This window comes from Somniosus microcephalus, chromosome 4 (genome assembly GCF_052327205.1).
Source record: "Somniosus microcephalus isolate GS21.2 chromosome 4, FLI_Smic_1.0, whole genome shotgun sequence".
NCBI classification, from domain to species: Eukaryota; Metazoa; Chordata; class Chondrichthyes; order Squaliformes; family Somniosidae; genus Somniosus; species Somniosus microcephalus.
The window spans coordinates 75,141,734-75,163,999 of record NC_140990.1 but is presented as its reverse complement, the minus strand read 5'-3'; the positions used below and the strand labels follow the sequence as shown (position 1 = coordinate 75,163,999).

At 63.2% G+C, this 22,266-nt stretch overlaps 1 pseudogene across 1 annotated transcript in view; it reads right to left on the bottom strand.

Moving 5' to 3' along the window:
- The window catches only part of LOC147119249 (uncharacterized), a 56,728-nt pseudogene that overhangs the window by 33,324 nt on the left and 1,138 nt on the right, over positions 1 to 22,266 (bottom strand). The gene's annotated exons all lie outside the window — the stretch shown is intronic.

Below are 22,266 nucleotides of genomic sequence, written 5' to 3'. Positions count from 1 at the left end.
CTCAGGGGCAGAGTCCCAGGACCAGCTGCTAGTGGCATGCTCAGGGGCAGCAGAGTCCCAGGGCCAGCTGTTAGTGGGCATGTTCGGGGGCAGAGTCCCAGGACCAGGGGCTAGTGGGCATGCTCAGGGGCAGAGTCGCAGGACCAGCTGTTAGTTGGCATGCTCGGGGGGCAGCAGAGCCCCAGGGCCAGCAGCTAGTGGGGATGCTCAGGGGCCCAGAGTCCCAGGACCAGCTGCTAGTGCGTATGCTCAGGGGCAGAGTCCCAGGACCAGCTGCTAGTGGGCATGCTCAGGGGCCCAGAGTCCCAAGACCAGCTGCTTGTGGGCATGCTCAGGGGCCCAGAGTCCCAGGACCAGCTGTTAGTTGGCATGCTCGGGGGGCAGCAGAGCCCCAGGGCCAGCAGCTAGTGGGGATGCTCAGGGGCCCAGAGTCCCAGGACCAGCTGCTAGTGCGTATGCTCAGGGGCAGAGTCCCAGGACCAGCTGCTAGTGGGCATGCTCAGGGGCCCAGAGTCCCAGGACCAGCTGTTAGTTGGCATGCTCGGGGGGCAGCAGAGCCCCAGGGCCAGCAGCTAGTGGGGATGCTCAGGGGCCCAGAGTCCCAGGACCAGCTGCTAGTGCGTATGCTCAGGGGCAGAGTCCCAGGACCAGCTGCTAGTGGGCATGCTCAGGGGCCCAGAGTCCCAGGACCAGCTGCTTGTGGGCATGCTCAGGGGAGAGCCCTAGGACCAGCTGCTAGTGGGCATGTTCAGGGGCCCAGAGTCCCAGGACCAGCTGCTAGTGGGCATGCTCAGGGGCAGCAGAGTCCCAGGATCAGCTGCTAGTGCCCATGCTCAGGGGCAGAGTCCCAGGACCAGGGGCTAGTGGGCATGCTCAGTGGCAGCAGAGTCCCAGGACCAGCTGCTAGTGGGCATGCTCAGGGGCAGCAGAGTACCAGGACCAGCTGCTAGTGTGCATGCTCAGGGGCAGCAGAGTCCCAGGACCAGCTGCTAGTGCCCATGCTCAGGGGCAGAGTCCCAGGACCAGGGGCTAGTGGGCATGCTCAGTGGCAGCAGAGTCCCAGGACCAGCTGCTAGTGGGCATGCTCAGGGGTAGCAGAGTCACAGGACCAGCTGCTAGTGGGCATGCTCACGGGCAGAGTTGCAGGACCAGCTGTTAGTGGGCATGCTCGGGGGCAGAGTCCCAGGACCAGCTGCTAATGGGCATGCTCAGGGGCCCAGAGTCCCAGGACTGGCTGCCAGTGGGCATGCTCAGGGCAGCAGAGTCCCAGGACCAGCTGCTAGTGCGCATGCTCAGGGGCAGAGTCTCAGGACCAGCTGCTAGTGGGCATGCTCAGGGGCAGAGTCCCAGGACCAGCTGCTAGTGGGCATGCTCAGGGGCAGAGTCCCAGGACCAGGGGCTAGTGGGCATGCTCAGTGGCAGCAGAGTCCCAGGACCAGCTGCTAGTGGGCATGCTCAGGGCAGCAGAGTCACAGGGCCAGCTGCTAGTGGGCATGCTCAGGGGCAGAGTCCTAGGACCAGCTGCTAGTGCGCATGCTCAGGGGCAGAGTCCCAGGACCAGCTGCTAGTGCGCATGCTCAGGGGCTGCAGAGTACCAGGACCAGCTGCTAGTGGGCATGCTCAAGGGCAGCAGAGTCCCAGGACCAGCTGCTAGTGGGCATGCTCAGGGGCAGAGTTCCAGGACTAGCTGCTAGTGGGCATGCTCAGGGGCTCAGAGTCCCAGGACCAGCTGCTAGTGGGCATGCTAAGGGCAGCAGAGTTGCAGGACCAGCTGTTAGTGGGCATGCTCAGGGGCAGAGTCCCAGGACCAGCTGCTAGTGGGCATGCTCAGGGGCAGAGTCCCAGGACCAGCTGCCAATGCGCATGCTCAGGGGCAGAGTCCCAGGACCAGGGGCTAGTGGGCATGCTCAGTGGCAGCAGAGTCCCAGGACCAGCTGCTAGTGGGCATGCTCAGGGCAGCAGAGTCGCAGGACCAGCTGCTAGTGCGCATGCTCAGGGGCAGAGTCCTAGGACCAGGGGCGAGTGGGCATGCTCAGGGGCAGAGTCCCAGGACCAGCTGCTAGTGGGCATGCTCAGGGGCAGCAGAGTCCCAGGACCAGCTGCTAGTGCGCATGCTCAGGGGCAGAGTCTCAGAACCAGCTGCTAGTGGGCATGCTCAGGGGCAGAGTCCCAGGACCAGCTGCTAGTGGGCATGCTCAGGGGCAGAGTCCCAGGACCAGGGGCTAGTGGGCATGCTCAGTGGCAGCAGAGTCCCAGGACCAGCTGCTAGTGGGCATGCTCAGGGCAGCAGAGTCACAGGGCCAGCTGCTAGTGGGCATGCTCAGGGGCAGAGTCCTAGGACCAGGGGCTAGTGGGCATGCTCAGTGGCAGCAGAGTCCCAGGACCAGCTGCTAGTGGGCATGCTCAGGGCAGCCTCAGGGCAGCAGAGTCACAGGGCCAGCTGCTAGTGGGCATGCTCAGGGGCAGAGTCCCAGGACCAGCTGCTAGTGGGCATGCTCAGGGGCAGCAGAGTCCCAGGACCAGCTGCTAGTGGGCATGCTCAGGGGCAGAGTCCCAGGACCAGCTGCTAGTGCGCATGCTCAGGGGAGAGTCCCAGGACCAGCTGCTAGTGGGCATGCTCAGGGGCAGAAGAGTACCAGGACCAGCTGCTAGTGCGCATGCTCAGGGGCAGCAGAGTACCAGGACCAGCTGCTAGTGTGCATGCTCAGGGGCAGAGTCCCAGGACCAGCTGCTAGTGGGCATGCTCAGGGGCAGAGTCCCAGGACCAGCTGCTAGTGGGCATGCTCAGGGGCAGAGCCCCAGGACCAGCTGCTAGTGCGCATGCTCAGGGGCAGCAGAGTACCAGGACCAGCTGCTAGTGGGCATGCTCAGGGCAGCAGAGTCGCAGGACCAGCTGCTAGTGCGCATGCTCAGGGGCAGAGTCCTAGGACCAGGGGCTAGTGGGCATGCTCAGGGGCAGAGTCCCAGGACCAGCTGCTAGTGCGCATGCTCAGGGGCAGAGTCTCAGAACCAGCTGCTCGTGCGCATGCTCAGGGGCAGAGTCCCAGGACCAGCTGCTAGTGGGCATGCTCAGGGGCAGAGTCCCAGGACCAGCTGCTAGTGGGCATGCTCAGGGGCAGCAGAGTACCAGGACCAGCTGCTAGTGCGTATGCTCAAGGGCAGCAGAGTCCCAGGACCAGCTGCTAGTGGGCATGCTCAGGGGCAGAGTCCCAGGACCAGGGGCTAGTGGGCATGCTCAGTGGCAGCAGAGTCCCAGGGCCAGCTGCTAGTGGGCATGCTCAGGGGCAGAGTCCCGGGACCAGCTGCTAGTGCGCATGCTCAGGGGCAGAGGCCCAGGGCCAGCTGCAAGTGGGCATGCTCAGAGGCAGAGCCCCAGGACCAGCTGCTAGTGCGCATGCTCAGGGGCAGAGTCCCAGGACCAGCTGCTAGTGGGCATGCTCAGGGGTAGCAGAGTCCCAGGACCAGCTGCTAGTGCGCATGCTCAGTGGCAGAGCCCCAGGACCAGCTGCTAGTGCGCATGCTCAGGGGCAGCAGAGTACCAGGACCAGCTGCTAGCGCGCATGCTCAAGGGCAGCAGAGTCCCAGGACCAGCTGCTAGTGGGCATGCTCAGGGGCAGAGACCCAGGACCAGCTGCTAGTGGGCATGCTCAGGGGCAGCAGAGTCCCAGGACCAGCTGCAAATGGGCATGCTCAAGTGCAGAGTCGCAGGACCAGCTGCTAGTGGGCATGCTCAGTGGCAGAGCCCCAGGACCAGCTGCTAGTGCGCATGCTCGTGGCCAGAGTACCAGGACCAGCTGCTGGTGCGCATGCGCAAGGGCAGAGTCCCAGGACCAGCTGCTAGTGGGCATGCACAAGGGCAGCAGAGTCCCAGGACCAGCTGCTAGTGCGCATGCTCAGGGGCCCAGAGTCCCAGGACCAGCTGCTAGTGCGCATGCTCAGGGGCAGAGTCCCAGGACCAGCTGCGAGTGGGCATGCTCAAGGGCAGCAGAGTCCCAGGACCAGCTGCTAGTGCGCATGCTCAGGGGCCCAGAGTCCGAGGACCATCTGCTAGTGGGCATGCTCAGGGGCAGAGCCCCAGGACCAGCTGCTAGTGCGCATGCTCAGGGACAGAGTCCCAGGACCAGCTGCTAGTGGGCATGCTCAGGGGCAGAGTCCCAGAACCAGCTGCTAGTGGGCATGCTCAGGGGCAGAGTTCCAGGACTAGCTGCTAGTGGGCATGCTCAGGGGCTCAGAGTCCCAGGACCAGCTGCTAGTGGGCATGCTCAGGGCAGCAGAGTCGCAGGACCAGCTGCTAGTGCGCATGCTCAGGGGCAGAGTCCTAGGACCAGGGGCTAGTGGGCATGCTCAGGGGCAGAGTCCCAGGACCAGCTGCTAGTGGCATGCTCAGGGGCAGCAGAGTCCCAGGGCCAGCTGTTAGTGGGCATGTTCGGGGGCAGAGTCCCAGGACCAGGGGCTAGTGGGCATGCTCAGGGGCAGAGTCGCAGGACCAGCTGTTAGTTGGCATGCTCGGGGGGCAGCAGAGCCCCAGGGCCAGCAGCTAGTGGGGATGCTCAGGGGCCCAGAGTCCCAGGACCAGCTGCTAGTGCGTATGCTCAGGGGCAGAGTCCCAGGACCAGCTGCTAGTGGGCATGCTCAGGGGCCCAGAGTCCCAAGACCAGCTGCTTGTGGGCATGCTCAGGGGCCCAGAGTCCCAGGACCAGCTGTTAGTTGGCATGCTCGGGGGGCAGCAGAGCCCCAGGGCCAGCAGCTAGTGGGGATGCTCAGGGGCCCAGAGTCCCAGGACCAGCTGCTAGTGCGTATGCTCAGGGGCAGAGTCCCAGGACCAGCTGCTAGTGGGCATGCTCAGGGGCCCAGAGTCCCAGGACCAGCTGTTAGTTGGCATGCTCGGGGGGCAGCAGAGCCCCAGGGCCAGCAGCTAGTGGGGATGCTCAGGGGCCCAGAGTCCCAGGACCAGCTGCTAGTGCGTATGCTCAGGGGCAGAGTCCCAGGACCAGCTGCTAGTGGGCATGCTCAGGGGCCCAGAGTCCCAGGACCAGCTGCTTGTGGGCATGCTCAGGGGAGAGCCCTAGGACCAGCTGCTAGTGGGCATGTTCAGGGGCCCAGAGTCCCAGGACCAGCTGCTAGTGGGCATGCTCAGGGGCAGCAGAGTCCCAGGATCAGCTGCTAGTGCCCATGCTCAGGGGCAGAGTCCCAGGACCAGGGGCTAGTGGGCATGCTCAGTGGCAGCAGAGTCCCAGGACCAGCTGCTAGTGGGCATGCTCAGGGGCAGCAGAGTACCAGGACCAGCTGCTAGTGTGCATGCTCAGGGGCAGCAGAGTCCCAGGACCAGCTGCTAGTGCCCATGCTCAGGGGCAGAGTCCCAGGACCAGGGGCTAGTGGGCATGCTCAGTGGCAGCAGAGTCCCAGGACCAGCTGCTAGTGGGCATGCTCAGGGGTAGCAGAGTCACAGGACCAGCTGCTAGTGGGCATGCTCACGGGCAGAGTTGCAGGACCAGCTGTTAGTGGGCATGCTCGGGGGCAGAGTCCCAGGACCAGCTGCTAATGGGCATGCTCAGGGGCCCAGAGTCCCAGGACTGGCTGCCAGTGGGCATGCTCAGGGCAGCAGAGTCCCAGGACCAGCTGCTAGTGCGCATGCTCAGGGGCAGAGTCTCAGGACCAGCTGCTAGTGGGCATGCTCAGGGGCAGAGTCCCAGGACCAGCTGCTAGTGGGCATGCTCAGGGGCAGAGTCCCAGGACCAGGGGCTAGTGGGCATGCTCAGTGGCAGCAGAGTCCCAGGACCAGCTGCTAGTGGGCATGCTCAGGGCAGCAGAGTCACAGGGCCAGCTGCTAGTGGGCATGCTCAGGGGCAGAGTCCTAGGACCAGCTGCTAGTGCGCATGCTCAGGGGCAGAGTCCCAGGACCAGCTGCTAGTGCGCATGCTCAGGGGCTGCAGAGTACCAGGACCAGCTGCTAGTGGGCATGCTCAAGGGCAGCAGAGTCCCAGGACCAGCTGCTAGTGGGCATGCTCAGGGGCAGAGTTCCAGGACTAGCTGCTAGTGGGCATGCTCAGGGGCTCAGAGTCCCAGGACCAGCTGCTAGTGGGCATGCTAAGGGCAGCAGAGTTGCAGGACCAGCTGTTAGTGGGCATGCTCAGGGGCAGAGTCCCAGGACCAGCTGCTAGTGGGCATGCTCAGGGGCAGAGTCCCAGGACCAGCTGCCAATGCGCATGCTCAGGGGCAGAGTCCCAGGACCAGGGGCTAGTGGGCATGCTCAGTGGCAGCAGAGTCCCAGGACCAGCTGCTAGTGGGCATGCTCAGGGCAGCAGAGTCGCAGGACCAGCTGCTAGTGCGCATGCTCAGGGGCAGAGTCCTAGGACCAGGGGCGAGTGGGCATGCTCAGGGGCAGAGTCCCAGGACCAGCTGCTAGTGGGCATGCTCAGGGGCAGCAGAGTCCCAGGACCAGCTGCTAGTGCGCATGCTCAGGGGCAGAGTCTCAGAACCAGCTGCTAGTGGGCATGCTCAGGGGCAGAGTCCCAGGACCAGCTGCTAGTGGGCATGCTCAGGGGCAGAGTCCCAGGACCAGGGGCTAGTGGGCATGCTCAGTGGCAGCAGAGTCCCAGGACCAGCTGCTAGTGGGCATGCTCAGGGCAGCAGAGTCACAGGGCCAGCTGCTAGTGGGCATGCTCAGGGGCAGAGTCCTAGGACCAGGGGCTAGTGGGCATGCTCAGTGGCAGCAGAGTCCCAGGACCAGCTGCTAGTGGGCATGCTCAGGGCAGCCTCAGGGCAGCAGAGTCACAGGGCCAGCTGCTAGTGGGCATGCTCAGGGGCAGAGTCCCAGGACCAGCTGCTAGTGGGCATGCTCAGGGGCAGCAGAGTCCCAGGACCAGCTGCTAGTGGGCATGCTCAGGGGCAGAGTCCCAGGACCAGCTGCTAGTGCGCATGCTCAGGGGAGAGTCCCAGGACCAGCTGCTAGTGGGCATGCTCAGGGGCAGAAGAGTACCAGGACCAGCTGCTAGTGCGCATGCTCAGGGGCAGCAGAGTACCAGGACCAGCTGCTAGTGTGCATGCTCAGGGGCAGAGTCCCAGGACCAGCTGCTAGTGGGCATGCTCAGGGGCAGAGCCCCAGGACCAGCTGCTAGTGCGCATGCTCAGGGGCAGCAGAGTACCAGGACCAGCTGCTAGTGGGCATGCTCAGGGCAGCAGAGTCGCAGGACCAGCTGCTAGTGCGCATGCTCAGGGGCAGAGTCCTAGGACCAGGGGCTAGTGGGCATGCTCAGGGGCAGAGTCCCAGGACCAGCTGCTAGTGCGCATGCTCAGGGGCAGAGTCTCAGAACCAGCTGCTCGTGCGCATGCTCAGGGGCAGAGTCCCAGGACCAGCTGCTAGTGGGCATGCTCAGGGGCAGAGTCCCAGGACCAGCTGCTAGTGGGCATGCTCAGGGGCAGCAGAGTACCAGGACCAGCTGCTAGTGCGTATGCTCAAGGGCAGCAGAGTCCCAGGACCAGCTGCTAGTGGGCATGCTCAGGGGCAGAGTCCCAGGACCAGGGGCTAGTGGGCATGCTCAGTGGCAGCAGAGTCCCAGGGCCAGCTGCTAGTGGGCATGCTCAGGGGCAGAGTCCCGGGACCAGCTGCTAGTGCGCATGCTCAGGGGCAGAGGCCCAGGGCCAGCTGCAAGTGGGCATGCTCAGAGGCAGAGCCCCAGGACCAGCTGCTAGTGCGCATGCTCAGGGGCAGAGTCCCAGGACCAGCTGCTAGTGGGCATGCTCAGGGGTAGCAGAGTCCCAGGACCAGCTGCTAGTGCGCATGCTCAGTGGCAGAGCCCCAGGACCAGCTGCTAGTGCGCATGCTCAGGGGCAGCAGAGTACCAGGACCAGCTGCTAGCGCGCATGCTCAAGGGCAGCAGAGTCCCAGGACCAGCTGCTAGTGGGCATGCTCAGGGGCAGAGACCCAGGACCAGCTGCTAGTGGGCATGCTCAGGGGCAGCAGAGTCCCAGGACCAGCTGCAAATGGGCATGCTCAAGTGCAGAGTCGCAGGACCAGCTGCTAGTGGGCATGCTCAGTGGCAGAGCCCCAGGACCAGCTGCTAGTGCGCATGCTCGTGGCCAGAGTACCAGGACCAGCTGCTGGTGCGCATGCGCAAGGGCAGAGTCCCAGGACCAGCTGCTAGTGGGCATGCACAAGGGCAGCAGAGTCCCAGGACCAGCTGCTAGTGCGCATGCTCAGGGGCCCAGAGTCCCAGGACCAGCTGCTAGTGCGCATGCTCAGGGGCAGAGTCCCAGGACCAGCTGCGAGTGGGCATGCTCAAGGGCAGCAGAGTCCCAGGACCAGCTGCTAGTGCGCATGCTCAGGGGCCCAGAGTCCGAGGACCATCTGCTAGTGGGCATGCTCAGGGGCAGAGCCCCAGGACCAGCTGCTAGTGCGCATGCTCAGGGGCAGAGTACCAGGACCAGCTGCTAGTGCGCATGCTCAGGGGCAGAGTCCCAGGAACAGCTGCTAGTGGGCATGCTCAAGGGCAGCAGAGTACCAGGACCAGCTGCTAGTGCGCATGCTCAAGGGCAGCAGAGTCCCAGGACCAGCTGCTAGTGCGCATGCTCAGGGGCAGCAGAGTCCCAGGACCAGCTGCTAGTGGGCATGCTCAGGGGCAGAGCCCCAGGACCAGCTGCTAGTGCGCATGCTCAGGGGCAGAGTCCCAGGACCAGCTGCTAGTGGGCATGCTCAGGGGCAGCAGAGTCCCAGGACCAGCTGCTAGTGCGCATGCTCAGGGGCAGAGTCTCAGAACCAGCTGCTCGTGCGCATGCTCAGGGGCAGAGTCCCAGGACCAGCTGCTAGTGGGCATGCTCAGGGGAAGAGTCCCAGGACCAGCTGCTAGTGGGCATGCTCAGGGGCAGCAGAGTCCCAGGACCAGCTGCTAGTGGGCATGCTCAGGGGCCCAGAGTCCCAGGACCAGCTGCTTGTGGGCATGCTCAGGGGCAGAGTCCCAGGACCACCTGCTAGTGCGCATGCTCAGGGGAGAGCCCTAGGACCAGATGCTAGTGGGCATGTTCAGGGGCCTAGAGTCCCAGGACCAGCTGCTAGTGGGCATGCTCAGGGGCAGAGCCCCAGGACCAGCTGCTAGTGCGCATGCTCAGGGGCAGCAGAGTACCAGGACCAGCTGCTAGTGCGTATGCTCAAGGGCAGCAGAGTCCCAGGACCAGCTGCTAGTGGGCATGCTCAGGGGCAGAGTCCCAGGACCAGGGGCTAGTGGGCATGCTCAGTGGCAGCAGAGTCCCAGGGCCAGCTGCTAGTGGGCATGCTCAGGGGCAGAGTCCCGGGACCAGCTGCTAGTGCGCATGCTCAGGGGCAGAGGCCCAGGGCCAGCTGCAAGTGGGCATGCTCAGAGGCAGAGCCCCAGGACCAGCTGCTAGTGCGCATGCTCAGGGGCAGAGTCCCAGGACCAGCTGCTAGTGGGGATGCTCAGGGGTAGCAGAGTCCCAGGACCAGCTGCTAGTGCGCATGCTCAGTGGCAGAGCCCCAGGACCAGCTGCTAGTGCGCATGCTCAGGGGCAGCAGAGTACCAGGACCAGCTGCTAGCGCGCATGCTCAAGGGCAGCAGAGTCCCAGGACCAGCTGCTAGTGGGCATGCTCAGGGGCAGAGACCCAGGACCAGCTGCTAGTGGGCATGCTCAGGGGCAGCAGGGTCCCAGGACCAGCTGCAAATGGGCATGCTCAAGTGCAGAGTCGCAGGACCAGCTGCTAGTGGGCATGCTCAGTGGCAGAGCCCCAGGACCAGCTGCTAGTGCGCATGCTCGTGGCCAGAGTACCAGGACCAGCTGCTGGTGCGCATGCGCAAGGGCAGAGTCCCAGGACCAGCTGCGAGTGGGCATGCACAAGGGCAGCAGAGTCCCAGGACCAGCTGCTAGTGCGCATGCTCAGGGGCCCAGAGTCCCAGGACCAGCTGCTAGTGCGCATGCTCAGGGGCAGAGTCCCAGGACCAGCTGCTAGTGGGCATGCTCAAGGGCAGCAGAGTCCCAGGACCAGCTGCTAGTGCGCATGCTCAGGGGCCCAGAGTCCGAGGACCATCTGCTAGTGGGCATGCTCAGGGGCAGAGCCCCAGGACCAGCTGCTAGTGCGCATGCTCAGGGGCAGAGTCCCAGGACCAGCTGCTAGTGCGCATGCTCAGGGGCAGAGTCCCAGGAACAGCTGCTAGTGGGCATGCTCAAGGGCAGCAGAGTCCCAGGACCAGCTGCTAGTGGGCATGCTAAGGGCAGCAGAGTTGCAGGACCAGCTGTTAGTGGGCATGCTCAGGGGCAGAGTCCCAGGACCAGCTGCTAGTGGGCATGCTCAGGGGCAGAGTCCCAGGACCAGCTGCCAATGCGCATGCTCAGGAGCAGAGTCCCAGGGCCAGCTGTTAGTGGGCATGCTCGGGGGCAGAGTCCCAGGACCAGCTGCTAGTGGGCATGCTCAGGGGGCAGCAGAGCCCCAGGAGCAGCCGCTAGTGGGCATGCTCAGGGTCCCAGAGTCCCAGGACTGGCTGCCAGTGGGCATGCTCAGGGCAGCAGAGTCCCAGGACCAGCTGCTAGTGGGCATGCTCAGGGGCAGAGTCCCAGGGCCAGCTGCTAGTGGGCATGCTCAGGGGGCAGCAGAGCCCCAGGAGCAGCCGCTAGTGGGCATGCTCAGGGTCCCAGAGTCCCAGGACTGGCTGCCAGTGGGCATGCTCAGGGCAGCAGAGTCCCAGGACCAGCTGCTAGTGGGCATGCTCAGGGGCAGAGTCCCAGGGCCAGCTGCTAGTGCGCATGCTCAGGGGCAGAGTCCCAGGACCAGCTGCTAGTGGGCATGCTCATGGGCAGCAGAGTCCCAGGACCAGCTGCTGGTGGGCATGCTCAGGGGCAGCAGAGTCCCAGGACCAGCTGTTAGTCGGCATGCTCAGAGGCGGAGCCCCAGGACCAGCTGCTAGTGCGCATGCTCAGGGGCCCAGAGTCCCAGGACCAGCTGCTAGTGGGCATGCTCAGGGGCAGAGTCCCAGGACCAGCTGCTAGTGCGCATGCTCAGGGGCAGAGGCCCAGGACCAGCTGCAAGTGGGCATGCTCAGGGGCAGCAGAGTCCCAGCACCAGCTGCTAGTGGGCATGCTCAGGGGCGGAGCCCCAGGACCAGCTGCTAGTGCGCATGCTCAAGGGCAGCACAGTCCCAGGACCAGCTGCTAGGGTGCATGCTCAAGGGCAGCAGGGTCCCAGGACCAGCTGCTAGTGGGCATGCTCAGGGGCAGAGTCCCAGGACCAGCTGCTAGTGGGCATGCTCAGGGGCCGAGACCCAGCACCAGCTGCTAGTGCTAGTGGGCATGCTCGGGGGCAGAGTCCTAGGACCAGCTGCTAGTGCGCATGCTCAGGGGCAGAGTCTCAGGACCAGCTGCTCGTGGGCATGCTCAGGGGCAGCAGAGTCCCAGGGCCAGCTGTTAGTGGGCATGCTCGGGGGCAGAGTCCTAGGACCAGCTGCTAGTGGGCATGCTCAGGGGGCAGCAGAGCCCCAGGACCAGCTGCTAGTGGGCATGCTCAGGGGCAGAGTCCCAGGACCAGCTGTTAGTGGGCATGCTCAGGGGCAGCAGAGTACCAGGACCAGCTGCTGGTGCGTATGCTCAGGGGCAGAGTCCCAGGACCAGCTGCTAGTGCGCATGCTCAGGGGCAGAGTCCCAGGACCAGCTGCTCGTGGGCATGCTCAGGGCAGAGTCCCGGGACCAGCTGCTAGTGCGCATGCTCAGGGGCAGAGGCCCAGGACCAGCTGCAAGTGGGCATGCTCAGGGGCAGAGCCCCAGGACCAGCTGCAAGTGCGCATGCTCAGGGGCAGAGTCCCAGGACCAGATGCCAGAGCGCATGCTCAGGGGCAGAGTCCCAGGACCAGCTGCTAGTGGGCATGCTCAGGGCAGAGTCCCGGGACCAGCTGCTAGTGCGCATGCTCAGGGGCAGAGGCCCAGGACCAGCTGCAAGTGGGCATGCTCAGGGGCAGAGCCCCAGGACCAGCTGCAAGTGCGCATGCTCAGGGGCAGAGTCCCAGGACCAGATGCCAGAGCGCATGCTCAGTGGCAGAGCCCCAGGACCAGCTGCTAGTGTGCATGCTCAGTGGCAGAGTCCCAGGACCAGCTGCTAGTGGGCATGCTCAGGGGCAGAGTCCCAGGACCAGCTGCTAGTGCGCATGCTCAGGGGCAGAGTCCCAGGACCAGCTGCTAGTGGGCATGCTCAGGGGCAGAGTCCCAGGACCAGCTGCGAGTGGGCATGCTCAGGGGCCGAGACCCAGGACCAGCTGCTAGTGGGCATGCTCAGGGGCAGCAGAGTACCAGGACCAGCTGCTCGTGCGCATGCTCATGGGCCCAGAGTCCGAGGACCATCTGCTAGTGGGCATGCTCGGGGCAGAGCCCCAGGACCAGCTGCTAGTGCGCATGCTCAGGGGCAGAGTCCCAGGACCAGCTGCTAGTGCGCATGCTCAGGGGCAGAGTCCCAGGACCAGCTGCTAGTGGGCACGCTCAGGGGCAGCAGAGTACCAGGACCAGCTGCTAGGGCGCATGCTCAAGGGCAGCAGAGTCCCAGGACCAGCTGCTAGTGGGCATGCTCAGGGGCAGAGTCCCAGGACCAGCTGCTAGTGGGCATGCTCAGGGGCCGAGACCCAGGACCAGCTGCTAGTGCTAGTGGGCATGCTCGGGGGCAGAGTCCCAGGACCAGCTGCTAGTGGGCATGCTCAGGGACAGAGTCCCAGGACCAGCTGCTAGTGGGCATGCTCAAGGGCAGAGTTCCAGGACCAGCTGCTAGTGGGCATGCTCAGGGGGCAGCAGAGCCCCAGGACCAGCTGCTAGTGGGCATGCTCAGGGGCAGAGTCCCAGGACCAGCTGCTAGTGGGCATGCTCAGGGGCCGAGACCCAGGACCAGCTGCTAGTGGGCATGCTCAGGGGCCCAGAGTCCCAGGACTGGCTGCCAGTGGGCACGCTCAGGGGCAGCAGAGTACCAGGACCAGCTGCTAGTGCGCATGCTCAAGGGCAGCAGAGTCCCAGGACCAGCTGCTAGTGGGCATGCTCAGGGGCCGAGACCCAGGACCAGCTGCTAGTGCTAGTGGGCATGCTCAGGGGCCCAGAGTCCCAGGACCAGCTGCTCGTGCGCATGCTCAGGGGCAGAGTCCCAGGACCAGGGGCTAGTGGGTGTGGTAAACCACTGTTATAACCTGTCTGCGTCTGTCTGTGTATTCCACTAGGTACAGGTCTGGACATGCCTCGGCTGACTCCTCCCACTATTCCAGGTATATAAGTGACTACCTTCCAGTCCCTTAGTATTCTGGATGGGTCGACCACTCGAGACAAGACCTTCATTCTTTAGTTAATAAAAGCCTGGTTGTTACTCGCTCAACCTCAGTCTTTTGAGTAATTGATGGCGCATCAATTTTATTAACTAAATTTTTTATAATGGAGAAGATCCTCACACCAGCATGCCTGGACCTGGACAGTCGGGAAGCGGACGCTTCCACCAAGTTTGCTCACTGGCTCACGTGCTTCGAGACATTCCTGACTGCCTCCACTGCAGTCGAAACGGATGCGGACAAACTGTCTGTCCTGTTCTCCAAGGTGAACCACCGAGTGTACTCAGTCATCCGGGACGCGACCTCGTACACAGCCGCCCTCCAGCTCCTCAAGACCCAGTACACGCGCCCTGTGAACGAAGTATACGCTAGGCACCTTCTGGGGAGTCGCAAGCAACAACCTGGGGAATCGACTGAGGAATACCTCCAAGCACTGTCCGTGCTTGGCCGGGCCTGTGGGTGTAAGGCGGTAACGCCCACTAAGTACACGGAGGAACTGATCCGGGATGCCTTCGTAGCGGGCCACAGGTCCAACTACACCCGACAGCGACTGCTGGAGCAGAGTGACCTCACCCTCGACAAAGCCTCCGACATCGCACTAACGCTGGACGCAGCCTTCCGGGACATGGATGCCTACTCCTCCGCACCGTGGACGCCACGGGGAACGACAACCTGGGACACGATAGGACAGCCCCATAGCACCGTGCCACCCCAGCCACAGCCCAACTACCGCAGCAGTGTCCCAAAGCCAGACAGCAGTATCCCAAGGCCAGAAATGCTACTTCTGTGGCCAGGCCAAACACCCCAGAGCGTGCTGCCCGGCGAAGAATGCGACCTGCTCGGGCTGCGGGAAAAAGGGACACTACGCTAGCATCTGCAAGGCCAAAGCCACCCCGAACGCCAGCAGCGCCGCGTGTGGGCCGTGCGAGCCGCCATCTTGGGCCCCCAACAGCGCCGCGTGTGGGCCGTGCGGGCCGCCATCTTGGGCCTCCCCAGCCATGTGCGAACCACCACAGCAGCAGCCATCTTGGACGACTCCAGCCACATGGGAATCATGGTCGCCGCCATCTTGGACACCAGCCGGGACGCAGCAGATCGCCAACCGCCCCCCCCCCCCCCATCTGATACTCGCAGCGACACACCGACCCCTACGCTGGCCTCTGTGACGCTGGACCAAACGAGACCGCACCAGCTAGCTCGGTCCAAAATGGACGTTAAGGTAAACGGCCATGCAATAAACTGCCTTTTTGACTCCAGGAGCACAGAGAGCTTCATCCACCCCGACACGGTGCGGCGTTGCTCTCTCCCAGTCCTGCCTGCGCACCAGCGGATTTCTATGGCCTCCGAGTCACAGTCAGCGGACATTGGCGGCTACTGCGTGGTGACACTAGTAGTAGACGGGACTGTGTTCAATGATTTTAAACTCCTGGTCCTGCCCCACCTCTGCGCTGCCGTTCTACTGGGGTTGGATTTCCAGTGCCACCTCAAAAGCGTTACGATGGCGTACGGTGGCCCCCTCCCCCCACTCACAGTCCGCAGCCAGCAGCCTCCAAATTGCCCGCCGCGCACCAGATGCAACCTCTCCACACTCAGAGTCCCACCCCCCCACTGTTTGCTAACCTCACCCCCGACTGTAAGCCCATCGCCACAAAGAGCAGGCGATACAGTGCCGGGGACAGGGTTTTCATCAAAACCGAAGTGGAACGGCTCCTGAAGGAGGGGATTATTGAGGGCAGCTCCAGCCCCTGGCAAGCCCAGGTTGTAGTCGTTAAGACCGGCGAGAAACAACGCCTCGTCATCGACTACAGCCAAACAATAAACCGCTACACCCTGCTGGACGCTTACCCACTCCCCCGCATAGCTGACATGGTCAACCAGATCGCGCAGTACCGCGTCTTTTCGACCATTGACCTGAAATCAGCGTACCACCAGCTCCTCATCAGCCCTGAAGACCGCCAGTATACTGCTTTTGAGGCAAACGGCCGCCTCTATCACTTCCTTAGGGTTCCCTTCAGCGTTACTAACGGGGTCTCCGTCTTCCAAAGGGAGATGGACCGGATGGTCGATCAAAACGAGCTGCAGGCCACTTTCCCTTACCTAGATAATGTGACCATCTGTGGCCATGACTTGCAGGACCATGACGCAAACCTCGAGAAATTCCTCCGCACCGCCCAACTCCTGAACCTGACATATAACAAGGAGAAGTGCATATTCCGCACAGACCGCCTCGCCATCCTTGGCTGTGTTGCGGAACACGGGGTCATCGGTCCCGACCCAGACCGGATGCGTCCCCTTATGGAACTCCCACTGCCCCACTGCCTAAAAGCTCTGAAGAGGTGCCTATGGTTTTTTTCCTACTACGCTCAGTGGGTCCCCTACTATGCAGACAAAGCCCGTCCGCTGATCAAGTCCACCTCTTTTCCCGTGACGGCAGAGGCCCGCTTAGCCTTCCACCGTATCAAGGAAGACATTGCCAAAGCCACCATGCACGCAGTGGACGAATCCATCCCCTTCCAGGTGGAAAGCGATACGTCCGACTTCGCTCTGGCCGCCACCCTTAATCAGGCGGGGAGACCTGTGGCATTCTTCTCACGAACCCTCCAGGGCCCGGAGACCAGACACTCCGCGGTCGAGAAGGAGGCCCAGGCTATTGTGGAGGCTGTGCGTCATTGGAGGCACTACCTGGCCGGAAAACGATTTACCCTGCTCACTGACCAGTGTTCAGTTGCTTTTATGTTCAACAACAAGCAGAAGGGCAAAATCAAAAATGACAAGATCTTGAGGTGGAGAATCGAACTTTCCACCTACAATTACGAGATCTTGTACCGGCCTGGGAAGCTCAATGAACCCCCAGATGCCCTATCGCGTGGCACCTGCGCCAGCGCGCAGATCGATAGGCTGAGGGCCCTCCACAATGACCTCTGCCACCCGGGGGTCACCAGGTTCTTCCACTTCATCAAGGCCCGCAACCTGCCTTACTCCATCGGAGGAGGTCAGGACCATGACCAAGAACTGCCAAGTCTGCGCTGAGTGCAAACCGCACTTTTATAGACCAGACAGAGCCCACCTGATAAAAGCCACTCGCCCTTTCGAACGCCTGAGCGTCGATTTCAAAGGGCCTCTCCCCTCCTCCGACCGCAATGTGTACTTCCTCAACATCATTGACGAGTACTCCCAGTTCCCGTTCGCTATCCCCTGCCCGGACATGACCAGTGCCACGGTCATTAAATCTCTGAACAGCCTCTTCACCCTGTTCGGTTTCCCCAGCTATATCCATAGCGACCGGGGCTCATCGTTTATGAGCGACGAACTCCGCCAGTACCTGCACGCTAGGGGTATAGCCACAAGCAGGACCACCAGTTACAACCCCCGGGGGAACGGACAGGTGGAAAGAGAGAATGCAACAGTTTGGAAGGCCGCCCTACTAGCCTTAAAGTCTAGGGGCCTTCCGACCTCCCGCTGGCAGGAGGTGCTCCCCGAGGCGCTCCACTCGATTCGGTCACTGCTCTGCACTGCCACCAATGCCAGCCCTCACGAGAAAATGTTTGTCTTCCCAAGGAAGTCCACATCGGGGACATCGTTACCGCCATGGCTGACGTCCCCAGGGCCGGTACTACTGAGAAGACACGTGAGGGCCAATAAAACGGATCCCCTGGTCGAGAGGGTCGACCTCCTCCACGCCAACCCCCAGTACGCTTACATTGCGTACCCGGACGGGCGGGAGGACACAGTCTCCATACGAGACCTCGCACCCTCGGGGACCGCTGTAACCCACTACCCATTACCACCCCCCCACGACCCGATATAAAACCCCAGCAGCCGGCTCGCCTTGGACCGTCACCCACGAGGACTACACTCCAGGGCCCCAGCCTACACGGGACGCGACGCCGGAAGCTCCACCACCCCTGCCGTCGCCACGTCGATCACAGCGGCAGACAAGACCTCCGGAGAGACTCCAATACACGAACTTTTAAATACACTTCACCCCGCCGGACTCATTTTTAAACAAGGGGTGAATGTGGTAAACCACTGTATACCTGTCTGTATGTGTAATGTGTATTCCACTAGGTACAGGTCTGGACATGCCTCGGCTGACTCCTCCCACTATTCCAGGTATATAAGTGACTACCTCCCAGTCCCTTAGTATTCTGGACGGGTCGACCACTCGAGACAAGACCTTCATTCTTTAGTTAATAAAAGCCTGGTTGTTACTCGCTTAACCTCAGTCTTTTGAGTAATTGATGGCGCATCAGGGGGCATGCTCAGGGGCCCGGAGTCCCAAGACCAGCTGCTTGTGCACATGCTCAGGGGCAGAGTCTCAGGACCAGCTGCTAGTGGGCATGCTCAGGGGCAGAGTCCCAGGACCAGGGGCTAGTGGGCATGCTCAGGGTAGCAGTGTCCCAGGACCAGCTGCTAGTGCGCATGCTCAGGGGCAGAGGCCCAGGACCAGGACCAGCTGCAAGTGGGCATGCTCAGGGGCAGCAGAGTCCCAGCACCAGCTGCTAGTGGGCATGCTCAGGGGCAGCAGAGTCCCAGCACCAGCTGCTAGTGGGCATGCTCAGGGGCAGAGTCCCAGGACCAGCTGCTAGTGCGCATGCTCAGGGGCAGAGTCCCAGGACCAGGGGCTAGTGGGCATGCTCAGGGGCAGAGTCCCAGGACCAGCTGCTAGTGGGCATGCTCAGGGGCAGCAGAGTCACAGGACCAGCTGCTGGTGGGCATGCTCAGGGGCAGAGTACCAGGGCCAGCTGTTAGTGGGCATGCTCAGGGGCCCAGAGTCCCAGGACCAGCTGTTAGTGGGCATGCTCAGGGGCCCAGAGTCCCAGGACCAGCTGCTTGTGGGCATGCTCAGAGGCACAGTCCCAGGACCAGCTTCTAGTGCCCATGCTCAGGGGCAGAGTCCCAGGACCAGGGGCCAGTGGGCATGCTCAGGGTAGCAGTGTCCCAGGACCAGCTGCTAGTGCGCATGCTCAGGGGCAGAGGCCCAGGACCAGGTGCAAGTGGGCATGCTCAGGGGCAGCAGAGTCCCAGCACCAGCTGCTAGTGGGCATGCTCAGGGGCAGAGTCCCAGGACCAGCTGCTAGTGCGCATGCTCAGGGGCAGAGTCCCAGGACCAGCTGCTAGTGGGCATGCTCAGGGGCAGCAGAGTACCAGGACCAGCTGCTAGTGCGCAAGCTCAAGGGCAGCAGAGTCCCAGCACCAGCTGCTAGTGGGCATGCTCAGGGGCAGAGTCCCAGGACCAGCTGCTAGTGCGCATGCTCAGGGGCAGAGTACCAGGGCCAGCTGCTAGTGCGCCTGCTCAGGGCAGCAGAGTCGCAGGACCAGCTGTTAGTGGGCATGCTCAGGGGCAGAGTCCCAGGACCAGCTGCTAGTGCGCATGCTCAGGGACAGAGTCCTAGGACCAGGGGCTAGTGGGCATGCTCAGGGGCAGAGTCCCAGGACCAGCTGCTAGTGGGCATGCTCAGGGGCAGAAGAGTCCCAGGACCAGCTGCTAGTGGGCATGCTCAGGGGCAGAGTCTCAGGACCAGCTGCTAGTGGGCATGCTCAGGGGCAGAGTCTCAGGACCAGCTGCTAGTGGGCATGCTCAGGGGCAGAGTCCCAGGACCAGCTGCTAGTGGGCATGCTCAGGGGCAGAGTCTCAGGACCAGCTGCTAGTGGGCATGCTCAGGGGCAGCAGAGCCCCAGGACCAGCTGCTAGTGGGCATGTTCAGGGGCCCAGAGTCCCAGGACTGGCTGCCAGTGGGCGTGCTCAGGGCAGCAGAGTCTCAGGACCAGCTGCCAGTGCGCATGCTCAGGGGCAGAGTCTCAGGACCAGCTGCTAATGCGCATGCTCAGGGGCAGAGTCCCAGGACCAGGGGCTAGTGGGCATGCTCGGGGGCAGAGTCCCAGGACCAGCTGCTAGTGGGCATGCTCAGGGGCAGAGTCCCAGGACCAGCTGTTAGTGGGCATGCTCAGGGGCAGAATCCCAGGATCAGCTGCTAGTGCGCATGCTCAGAGGCAGAGTCCCAGGACCAGCTTCTAGTGCCCATGCTCAGGGGCAGAGTCCCAGGACCAGGGGCTAGTGCGCATGCTCAGTGGCAGCAGAGTCCCAGGACCAGCTGCTAGTGCACATGCTCAGGGGCAGAGTCCCAGGACCAGGGGCTAGTGCGCATGCTCAGTGGCAGCAGAGTCCCAGGACCAGCTGCTAGTGCACATGCTCAGGGGCAGAGTCCCAGGACCAGCTGCTAGTGGGCATGCTCAGGGGCAGAGTCCCAGGACCAGCTGCTAGTGGGCATGCTCAGGGGCAGAGCCCCAGGATCAGCTGCTAGTGCGCATGCTCAGGGGCAACAGAGTACCAGGACCAGCTGCTAGTGGGCATGCTCAGGGGCAACAGAGTACCAGGACCAGCTGCTAGTGCGCATGCTCAGGGGCAGAGCCCGAGGACCAGATGCTAGTGCGCATGCTCAGGGGCAGAGCCCCAGGACCAGGGGCGAGTGGGCATGCTCAGTGGCAGCAGAGTCCCAGGGCCAGCTGCTAGTGCGCATGCTCAGGGGCAGAGCCCCAGGACAAAGCTGCTTGTGCGCATGCTCAGGGGCAGCAGAGTACCAGGACCAGCTGCTAGTGCGCATGCGCAAGGGCAGCAGAGTCCCAGGGCCAGCTGCTAGTGGGCATGCTCAGGGGCAGAGTCCCAGGACCAGCTGCAAGTGGGCATGCTCAGGGGCCCAGAGTCCCAGGACCAGCGGCTAGTGGGCATGCTCAGGGGCAGAGTCCCAGGACCAGCTGCTAGTGGGCATGCTCAGGGGCAGAGTCCCAGGACCAGCTGCAAGTGGGCATGCTCAGGGGCAGCAGAGTCCCAGGACCAGCTGCTGGTGGGCATGCTCAGGGGCAGCAGAGTCCCAGGACCAGCTGTTAGTGGGCATGCTCAGGGGCAGCAGAGTCCCAGGACCAGCTGCTTGTGGGCATGCTCAGGGGCAGAGTCCCAGGACCAGCTGCTAGTGCGCATGCTCAAAGGCACAGTCCCAGGACCAGCTTCTAGTGCCTATGCTCAGGGGCAGTGTCCCAGGACCAGGGGCTAGTGGGCATGCTCAGTGGCAGCAGAGTTCCAGGACCAGCTGCTAGTGCGCATGCTCAGGGGCAGAGTCCCAGGGCCAGCTGCTAGTGCGTATGCTCAGAGGCAGAGGCCCAGGACCAGCTGCAAGTGGGCATGCTCAAGGGAAGCAGAGTCCCAGGACCAACTGCTAGTGCGCATGCTCAGGGGCCCAGAGTCCGAGGACCATCTGCTAGTGGGCATGCTCAGGGGCAGAGCCCCAGGACCAGCTGCTAGTGCGCATGCTCAGGGGCAGAGTCCCAGGACCAGCTGCTAGTGCGCATGCTCAGGGGCAGAGTCCCAGGACCAGCTGCTAGTGGGCACGCTCAGGGGCAGCAGAGTCCCAGGACCAGCTGCTGGTGCGCATGCTCAGGGGCAGAGTCTCAGGACCAGCTGCTAGTGGGCATGCTCAGGGGCAGAGTCCCAGGACCAGCTGCTAGTGGGCGTGCTCGGGGGCAGAGTCCCAGGACCAGCTGCTAGTGCGCATGCTCAGGGGCAGAGTCCCAGGACCAGCTGCTAGTGGGCACGCTCAGGGGCAGCAGAGTCCCAGGACCAGCTGCTAGTGCGCATGCTCAGGGGCAGAGTCTCAGGACCAGCTGCTAGTGCGCATGCTCAGGGGCAGAGTCCCAGGGCCAGCGGTTAGTGGGCATGCTCGGGGGCAGAGTCCCAGGACCAGGGGCTAGTGGGCATGCTCATGGGCAGAGTCCCAGGACCAGCTGCTAGTGGGCATGCTCAGGGGCAGAGTCTCAGGACCAGCTGCTAGTGGGCATGCTCAGGGGCAGAGCCCCAGGACCAGCTGCTCGTGGGCATGTTCAGGGGCCCAGAGTCCCAGGACTGGCTGCCAGTGGGCATGCTCAGGGGCAGAGTCTCAGGACCAGCTGCTAATGCGCATGCTCAGGGGCAGAGTCCCAGGACCAGGGGCTAGTGGGCATGCTCAGGGGCAGAGTCCCAGGACCAGCTGCTAGTGGGCATGCTCAGGGGCAGAGTCCCAGGACCAGCTGCTAGTGGGCATGCTCAGGGGCAGAGTCCCAGGACCAGCTTCTAGTGCCCATGCTCAGGGGCAGAGGCAGAGTCCCAGGACCAGGGGCTAGTGCGCATGCTCAGAGGCAGAGTCCCAGGACCAGCTTCTAGTGCCCATGCTCAGGGGCAGAGGCAGAGTCCCAGGACCAGGGGCTAGTGCGCATGCTCAGTGGCAGCAGAGTCCCAGGACCAGCTGCTAGTGCACATGCTCAGGGGCAGAGCCCCAGGACCAGCTGCTAGTGCGCATGCTCAGGGGCAGAGCCCCAGGACCAGCTGCTAGTGCGCATGCTCAGGGGCAGAGCCCGAGGACCAGATGCTAGTGGGCATGCTCAGGGGCAGAGCCCCAGGATCAGCTGCTAGTGCGCATGCTCAGGGGCAGAGCCCCAGGACCAGGGGCTAGTGGGCATGCTCAGTGGCAGCAGAGTCCCAGGGCCAGCTGCTAGTGCGCATGCTCAGGGGCAGAGCCCCAGGACAATGCTGCTAGTGGGCATGCTCAGGGGCAGAGCACCAGGACCAGCTGCTAGTGCGCATGCTCAGGGGCAGCAGAGTACCAGGACCAGCTGCTAGTAGGCATGCGCAAGGGCAGCAGAGTCCCAGGACCAGCTGCTGGTGGGCATGCTCAGGGGCAGAGACCCAGGACCAGCTGCTAGTGGGCATGCTCAGGGGCAGAGCCCCAGAACCAGCTGCTGATGCGCATGCTCAGAGGCAGAGTCCCAGGGCCAGCTGCTAGTGCGCATGCTCAGGGGCCCAGAGTCCCAGGACCAGCTGCTAGTGGGCATGCTCAGGGGCCCAGAGTCCCAGGACCAGCGGCTAGTGGGCATGCTCAGGGGCAGAGTCCCAGGACCAGCTGCTAGTGGGCATGCTCAGGGGCAGAGTCCCAGGACCAGCTGCAAG